The following is a 9,241-nucleotide window of genomic DNA, read 5'->3' as shown; positions in this document are numbered from 1 at the left end:
TAAAATAGTTTCTGTGCATCTTTTAATGCTTTTATCTTCAAAGGTTTTCATATAAAACACTTATGACCCAGGTCTCTTCACTCTAAACTTAATGTAGTGTGAGGGAGAAAACAAAATTAATGCAGTTTTAAATAGTTTGGTAATTTCCTTGTAGAATATTCTAGAGTTTCATGAGGAGCTGTCTTCATAGTATGAGTCTCTGCCCTGTAGCTTTATGAGTATATGCTTTGGGAACATCTGTAAATAGTTATCTTGGACAAGGTCCAAACAACGTTCTATTGAGTTTTGTTGTGTACAGAAAGGTGGCTCTGTTAGATGGCTGTGTGCTTGTTTGCTTAGTGATGACAGGGGTCACTGACGCCAGGAAAAAACTAGAAACCACAGCCTCTACCCCAGTCACTAGGTGAAAATCAGAACCCCTTGTGTGTAACGGAATACCTGTGGATTTGCTCATGCCTATCGTTATTAATATGATGCTTATGTAAGTGGAAATATTTCTGTTTCAGGTGCCAAACCCCGAATGGAGCACAAAGGAGAATGTGTAAAGGAGAATGTCTGTAAATGAAGCTGTTAGGAAAATCCCCAGGTATGAATGGATCCAAATGTTCAGCTGACCTCGGCAAGAGGTATTGGCTCTATATCTGGGAGCTCCTGTCTCTCCTTTGTCCTGAGGTCGCCACACTGTCATTCTCTTCCAGCATCTCAAGAAAAGGTGGGCCCCACACTTTGTCCGAGCAAACCTGGAGAGCGGCATGCCGTTCTTGAAGAGAGTCATGCTTCATGCAGGAGATGAACCGCGTCAACAGTTCGTAGGTAGTTGAGTGGGCTGAGTTTCAGTCAGCTTTTTGTTTTCACTGTTTTCAAATGACCTGCAGTTGTCCTTGTTGGCAGCCATAGAGTCAGCCCCCACTCATGGCAATCCCCGCACGCCGGGCCGAAGCACTGGCCAGCCAGTCTGCGTCATGTCAATGATGGCCTGCAGACTGGGTGGTTGACATCGTAGGGTTCTCCCGGGGGGACTTTCTGAAGCAGACCACCAGAGCGTTCTTCCCAGTCCGTCTCAGTCCTGCCTGCGACAGTGCAGGATGATATGAGGGACAGGGTCCTCTTTCTGTGCCAAGCGCCGTTTGGATATTTATCACGTCATGCGTGGGCCATCAAAATCATCCACTTAAAAATGCGCCTGCTGTATCTGTTAAGCATTGAATGGACTCCGCCCCAACGTGATGCCTGGAAAGGCTTCTCTTTGGCAAGGTGCGGGATGGGAGCGGACGATGACAGTTTCCAAGCTCCACTGAAACCGGTCAGCATCACAGCAGCACGCAAGCCCTGCTGACAGATGAGTGGTGGCTGCACATTCGCGGAACTACACTGGCTGAGAATTCAGTCAGAGCCTGACGTGGAAGGCGAGACTCACCCCAACCACCGCTGCCCTCATTGGCTGCCCAAGAGCCTTCCTCGTCTGCACTCAGACCCTCTCATTGGTGCACTACCAGATGTAGGAGGACCCTTCTCACCCGGCATGCTTCCTGGAAGGGCTTGTCCTATCACATGGCTTCACATCCACCTCCTGGCTGGTGGTGTCTGAGTTTGGGGCCCTGGCATCCTCATCTAGCCGCCTACAAGACATTCCACTTAAGCACCCCACCGTGTCTGACCCTAACTGCTTCTGCCATTGAGTCTGGTCTCGGAAGATCAATTCAGTTAAGAGAGCTGCTAGAAGTCCATGAGATACATTCCTGATATTTAAGCAAGTTCGCAGGCACTTCCCTCAAACCACCCCTTCTTGAGGCCTGTGCTGGAAATTGCATGAGGCTAACCAAATGCGACCTGGCAAGTCACTCATTCACAAATCTCCTGCACAAGCTTTCACACGCTGTTTCTCGGACAAGAAAGGGAACAGAGCACAAATGTCAGCTCATTCACTTTTCAGCCCTTGTCTCCCCCAGAAGCCCTGCTCTCCTGGGGATGGGAGAAATTCGTGTCGAGGTTCCCTCAGGGGCTTTTCCGTGGGCAGTTGGCAGGCCCCGAGGCCCATCTAGGGCAGAGAAAGCAAGGATTGGGGGTAGGGGAGAACCATAGAGTTTAAACATTTATGAAATGTATCGCTAATGTCTAGGGATCAGGTTTGGAGCTTCAGTAGGCTTATTTGAATCCATTTTCACACCATCACTCCACTCCTGACAAGGGAGGCGTCTGCCACTCATGAAAATATTTGCTCTGCTCTTTCTGTTACATCTCTACACTTGACTCTTCATTCAGCCAGTCTATTGGGGCTGAATCTCTTTTTTAGAGAAGAGAAACATTAAGCTCAAAGAATTAAATGTGACTTGGCTAAAGTATCACCACTGGTGAGTGAGGAAGCCAAGATCTGAACCTATATCTAGGCATCCCAGTGTCCACTGGCAATGAGAGATGAAAGAGGCCACCACCACCCACCCACCCCACCCCACCCCCCGGGCAGGCTGCCCCATCGGTCTGTTCCCGTCATTCATTTCCTGGAGAGTCATTCCCCTGAGAAACAGAGTTGAGCTGTTAGATCACAACAACGTTCTGAAAAGAAAAGGAAGGTACAGATTGCCAAGTTCTGTATGGAAATCCCCCCAAAACCAAACTCTCTGCCATCAAGCCAACTCTGACTTAGAGCGACCCTATGGGACAGGGTAGACTTGGCCTTGCGGTTTTAGACATTGCAACTCTTTATGGGTGTATAAAGCCCCGCCTTTCTCCTGAAGAGAAGCTGTTAGTTTCAAACTGCTGACGCTGTGGGTAGTAGCCTAACTCATAGTTACTACACTGCCAGGGATCCTTCTATGGAAAGGGGAGATTTACAAGGACAGCCCAGTGGAGAACTGAGTAACTGAACCCATTGCTGTTGAGTGGATCCCAACTCACATCGACACTATAGAAGAGCAGACTGCTCCTTTGGGTTTCTCTTTTATTATTATAATTATTAAGTTGGTAAATAATTGATCTATTATTTATTGGTAAAGAATTCACATATTATATAATTTAATAATTTAATCATATTAAGAGTTGTGCAATCACCACAATCCATTTCAGAATATTTTCTTCTTTCTCCTACTCGTTGTCAGCTCCCCATCTCCCAGCAACCTCCCCTGCCATGCCCCTATGTAAATATTAATCCAGTTACTGCCTCTATAGATTTACCCATCCTGAATTTCATATACAGAAAATCATACAAAACAAAACCAAGAAAAAAACAAACAAAAATCAACAACAATGACAAAATATAACAAAAGAAAACCTCAATTGAAAAGAAAGCAGATAATATTTAAAACGGAAGCAATTTTCAAATGCGTCAAAAGGGAGGTCTTACATCTTCCATAATTGGCTTCACAATGCTTTCTGTCTGATAGCAACACTGTTCACATCCCCGGACTATGGTCAGAGGGGTTCGACTGGATGCTTAATCCCTACCGGGACCCTGCAAATGGATTTTAGGCTTTCATAGCCTTCTGCAAACCAGGCATTCACAATGTAAGCACTGATATCATTCCCTCCTTCAGATTTGGATTTTACTTTTTCAATCCTTGGATCACACAGGCTGATGTGCTTCTTCCATGTGGACTTAGTTGGAGCCTTGCCTTAGATGGCTGCTTGTTTTAAGACAGGGCTTTAAGACCCCAAATCCTATTCTTTCTCATAGCCAGCACCATCTGATTTCTTGCTATAGCACTCATACCCTCAGTGATCGTTTCATGAGGGCAAGTATCCAGTAGGGGCATGTCATAGGACTATTTGTTCTTAGATTGGGATTATAATTAATTGTGAGCCCACATTCCATTCATGAATCTATGATTTGTATGTCTCTGATTAACTTTAGAAACGTCATTATCATTTTATAATAAAGAACATTACCCATCATTCCACTGGGGCGTAAGGTGATTCTATTGATAGTGATGCTAATGTATCCAACATTATCTATGATATAGAATTTAAGGTAGGAGTCCTGGTGGTGTAGTGGTAATGTGGTGGGCTGTGCTCTGATTGTCAGCAGTTTGAAACCACCAGCAGCAGTTCCACAGGAGAAAGCCTGGGCTTTCTGCTTCCTAACAGTTGTGGTCTCTGCAGCAGAAATCCACAGGGCTTGTTATGAGCCAGCATTGACTCAATGCTGTGCGTTTGATTTTGGGTTTAGAATTTAAAACATGGTTGAGAAAAGAAAACTACATATGCATAGGCCAACATTTCCAATTGGAATACATGAGTTGTTAACTTTCCATCGGGTCTCTAAGCCGTAAATATTTATGGAAGCCGATTACCACATCTTCCTCCTATACGGCACCCAGTGAGTTAGAACTCCTGACCTTCCAGTTAACAGCTGAGCGCTTCACCACCCTGCTACCCAGGCTCTTCTACTGAGCCCGTGAGACCTGAGAACTCTCAGGGTAGAACCAAAACCAGAAAAATGACAGTACCTTTGACATCCGGGTGTGTCTAGAATTTCTCCCACCAAAATCAGTTGTCTTCAGCAGAAAAGCAAAGATAAGTAAGCACAAAAGAGATGATTACTGAGCTTATCACTTACTTATTCCTCCCTAAAGCTGCTGACCTGACTCTGTCCCCGTCTTGGAGAGCTATTAGCTCTAACCATGGGTCTAGTCATTCATTCAACCCACATTCTCTGAGCACCAACTCCAGGCTGGTTGCTACAAAGCTCGTCAACATGGGACATTCTAGCCAAGACATTGTTGACTGCCCAGCTGGCAAATGGCCAACCCTAGCCTCTGTCTAAAACCCCAAACTCCTTGATCAACATGATCCTAAATTAAAGTGTCTTAATCTAGGATCCAAGTAGGCTTGGTGACACTGTGGGTTAGATAATGGCTTCTAACTGCCAGGTGTGTTGTTCAAGCCTACCAGCCATTCTGAGGGAGGAAATTAGGTTGTTACAATAGAGATTTACAGTCCGGGGAGCCCTGTATAGGGTCGCTATGAGTCCAAATTGATTAGGTGGCAGTGGGATTTAATTTGACTCCTGGAGGCAATTATCTATGGAACCCTTTGGTGCTTTTATTCACGATTGTCAGTATCCTGGGGACAGTCCCCTGGCTTCATCAGATATACACAAAAGGCTACAAATCTTCCGCTTGGGTAATTACCGGGAGCAGTGTTGTAATGCTATTCTTCTGAGAAGCTTTCAACGGTATACAATGGGTAACAAATGAAAACCATTCCCATTTCCACCATCAAGTTCTATAAAAGGAATGGGCACTAAAGAACTGACCCTGACTTTCCACTTTCTCTATAATAAGTTCATTTCTCATTGAGGTGTACTTTTATTCACATTTGGTAACGGGCAGCTAGAGCTGTCAACACAGATGTTTATACATGTCATAAAGATCCTAAAATAGCGCTTGCAGCCAGCCACCAGATTCCATAAAGCTGATGCCTTCATGGAACCCATCTTCTCTTATTGCAAGTCTCCATCTTTATAAACTGCAGCAAAGACACACCGGTTAGCGGTTTGTGATTTATTGGTTTGTTTCTTAAATAGCGGCACTGCTGCCCAGCCCGGAGAACTGGTTACTTTCTATTTTCAGATGGACATTAGTTGGTGTGCATTTTAGTCAGAATGTAAGAGGGAGGGAGGCTTGTTTCCTCTACAGAAGTGAGATTAATTCTCAGCTGTAAAGAAATAAATCCGATCTGTCTCATAATTTCCCTCTGTTTTCCAGTTACTCTGAGGCAGTTGATTTGTAAACCCAGCAAAATCCTGATCAGTGAAGTAGCATACTTTAGATACAGAGTGATAATATGAACTGTACTTAACTACTTTGTCTCTCCCTCCCCCTTCCCTTCCTCCCCTGAAAGCTTTCCAAGCAAGGGATCCTCTTTGCAGCTAAGTTCCCCAAAATACTTAGTGCCCTAAACAATCATCAGATCACTACTGTGTAACCAGGCTTCTATTTGGCTTTACTAGAGGTGCTTAAGAGGGGAAAATAAAACAGATAGTTCCTATTATTAAAAAATTCAAAACAAATAGTTCCTATGTCAAAAAATACACATGTGCTCATTAAGTTTAAAATCTGATTGTGAAAACAAGACATTCACAGAGAATAGGCAAAATGAAATATAAAAGAATAAGTAATTAAGTACTCCATTTTGATATGCTGACTCAGACATTCAAATTACCATCTATTTTACTTACAGCAATCTATTTTTTCTCTTTTGTCCTTAGTAATATATACTAAATACAATGTTCCATTGACTAATTTGGTTTTCTTATCATTCTCAGATGTCATGTTTTCCAACGCCTAAAGAGTAAAAAGATTAGATTTATGAAAACAATAATTATGATATTTTAAAACAATTTAATATTCAACTTACATCAGAACTGACTTATGACATCAGAACTGGTGGCCATCTTGGAGGCAATGTACTACGTACCCTATGGCAGGGTGTTACTTACGGCCATAAGTTTGTAGACATGGCTTCTTAGGCAAGGGGGGTTTTGGAGGGGGCCTTCATCTTTACCTGGAGTTCCACTTCATTCACCGAGTCAGGTTTCTTAGAAAGCAAGCCATTTATTTGTCTCTTTCTACTTTGGGGGTAAAGACTTTCCTTTGGACTTTCCATTTCTTGTTTCTCGTCTGTGGAAGTCCCCTACTTTTCACTATGCTCCTTACATGAGAAGGAAGTTAGGACACAAATAACAAACTATGCCTACCCTTTGAGAGTCTAGGAGCAAAAAGCTGTTGATGGATCTTCTTGAATCCTATGAGTCTATTTTGCAACTCCAAAATATTACAGAATTTTTATTAAGAGAAGGGGAGGGGTACTGTGTTTTTCTATCTCGGGGAGTTAATATATGAGGGAGCTTTAAAAACTTCATTGCAAATCGGAATTGAAAGAGAATAGAATTTGAGCAGCTATCTAACTAATATGGTCTCTCCCCAGCTGTAGGAAAGAAGAGCAATGAAAATTGAGAGAGACATGAAACCAGTTAGTCCACTGGACTCATTAACCACGCAAACATTAGTCTGCACACCCCGAGACCAGAAGAACTAGATGGTGCCCAGCTATCACTACCAACTGCTCTGAAAAGGACCCCATTAGAAGATCCTGAAAGTAGTGGAAGGAAACTATGGAACAGAACTCAAAATCATAAAAGAGACCAGGCTTTTTGGTTGGATAGAGACTAATAGAACCCTCAAGACCCTTCATGTCTGGAATTGAACTTACCTCATGCTAAAATAATGAACCATTTAAGACAAAAGGGGCAGCATTTCCCCAAGGACAGAGTTCAGAGGGTTGGGGGAAAGGATGAGTGGAAACAGGAAACACAGGGAGAAAGTGAGATATGTGATAGCTGGGCACATTGCATGGTTGCACTGGATGGTTGAAATAAAATTTGTAGGAATCGTTGAATGTAAAACTGACTATTTGCTCTATAAATATTTACCTAATTCACAATAAAAATTTGTAAACATTTGATGAAATGTTTGAAGCCTTTTTGTATAGGTGTAGTGGAATATGCAATTAGGTTGTAGACAAACCAGATTCCATCATTGCTCAGATTATTTAGATTTTCTGTAGAGAAGCTTATTCATCTGTAAAATCAGCTGTTCTACAAATTAAACCAGTTAATCCATGCAATGCAGTTAATGGCACACGTTGTTGTTGTTGTTAGGTGTCTCTCGTCAGTTCTGACTCAAAGCAACCCTTTGTACAGTAGACCAGAACACTGCCCAATCCTGCGTCATCCTCAAAACTGTCATGTTTGAGCTCACTGCTGCAGCCACTATGTCAATTCATCTCACGGAGTGTCTTCCTCTTTTTTCTGACCTTCTATTTCACTCAGCACAAAGTCCTTTTCCAGGGTTGGCCCCTCATGATAAGATGTCCAAAGTAGATGAAATGTGAAGTCCCACTAGCCTTGCTTCTAAAGAACCTTATGGCTGTACTTCCAAGAGAGTTTTGCTTGTTCTTCTGGTAGTCCACTGTGGTAGTTACAGAATCTGTTGCCAATCTGAGATTTAAGAGTGAAGGGGTGGAGTTTAGCCTGTCAATCAGGTTACAGCTTGATGACCTCATTTGGAGACGCTAAGGAGATAAATAGCTTGGTGGAGGTGGGACACTCCCTCACTCCCTGTGAGACATTCCTGAGGAGAAGCCCCATGGAGCTACCCCAATACAGCCAGAGCCCTGGGATCTGGAGGAGCCATGTGGAGACCCACGCCAGCACTGCGAGGCTTCTACAGCAACTGGAGCCACAAGACTTTCCACCCACTGGCCTGTGATCTTCCTGCATTTGGCATCATTGCATGGCTGTGTCAGTCTGAAGAATTATTTATGGTCTAGTATTGACTTATGGGGTAATATCGGACTAATGGACTTGATCTGGACTGGGTTGGGATGTTTTCTCAATACTCAATTGCTCTTGTAAATAAAGCTCTTTCTTTTTATGAGTCTCCCCAGATTTGTTTCTCTAATCTACCAGGACTAACACATCCGCAGAACTTTCGATATTTTTCACCAATACCATATTTCAAATACAATTCTTCTTCAGTTTTCCTTATTCATTGTCTAGCTTTCACATGCATGTGAGGTGACTGAAAATACTACGGTTCTACATGAGCACAATCAAGTGGTCTGATATTCTCATCCTTTATAATGTTTTCCATAGTCTGTTTTAATTCACATTGTCAAACGCCTTTGCGTAGTCCATAAAACCAAAGTAAACATCTTTGCTTTCAACCAAGATATGTCTGACAGCTCCTATCTGTAATCATGTTAAAGCTATCCTTAGTAACTTGATAAAGAGAACTTTTATTTTCATTCATAAAGGTTATTTCACAAAAGTTATGTAATAATAGTTGCCCCTACTTAGGAATAACCACTAAATAATTTTTTTTTAGTATGAGTATAAATGCCTGACAAAAAAGTATGGAATCTGTCATTGCAAAATTATTGGTGGATGTAGTGTTTCATATTTGTTATTCTAATTATCTAATTGTATTCCACTATTATGAATAGTGGGTCATTAAACATCTGTTTTATTTCAAAGTTGTTACAAAAGGGGAGCTGATATCAAGGACTTCAAGAAGGAAGAACATGTTTTGGAAATTATTGTGGTAGCAATTGTACAATCCTGCTCGATGTGATTGAACTATGGAATGGCATGATATCTGAATTAGCTCCTAAAAAGTGGTTTGGAAAAATATTAATATATAAGTCTGAACATGCAAAGAGAGAATGGGTCTCTTCTGGTCCT

General features: G+C 42.4%; 1 long non-coding RNA gene across 1 annotated transcript; it reads right to left on the bottom strand.

Annotated features, from left to right (window-relative positions):
- Positions 1 to 2,476: 2,476 nt before the first annotated feature.
- Positions 2,477 to 6,269, bottom strand: LOC123521388. The gene is made up of 3 exons (XR_006679839.1): positions 6,176 to 6,269; positions 4,443 to 4,490; positions 2,477 to 2,553 (listed from the first exon to the last, which is right to left on the bottom strand). It is a non-coding gene; the product is annotated as an uncharacterized LOC123521388 (long non-coding RNA).
- Between the last annotated feature and the right edge of the window lie 2,972 nt (positions 6,270 to 9,241).

Source organism: Echinops telfairi, unplaced genomic scaffold, assembly GCF_000313985.2.
Source record: "Echinops telfairi isolate 266 unplaced genomic scaffold, ASM31398v2 ScPeMD7_16;HRSCAF=60, whole genome shotgun sequence".
Taxonomy (NCBI): Eukaryota; Metazoa; Chordata; class Mammalia; order Afrosoricida; family Tenrecidae; genus Echinops; species Echinops telfairi.
The sequence above is the reverse complement of the archived record's forward strand: the minus strand, read 5'-3'. Positions and strand labels throughout refer to the sequence as shown.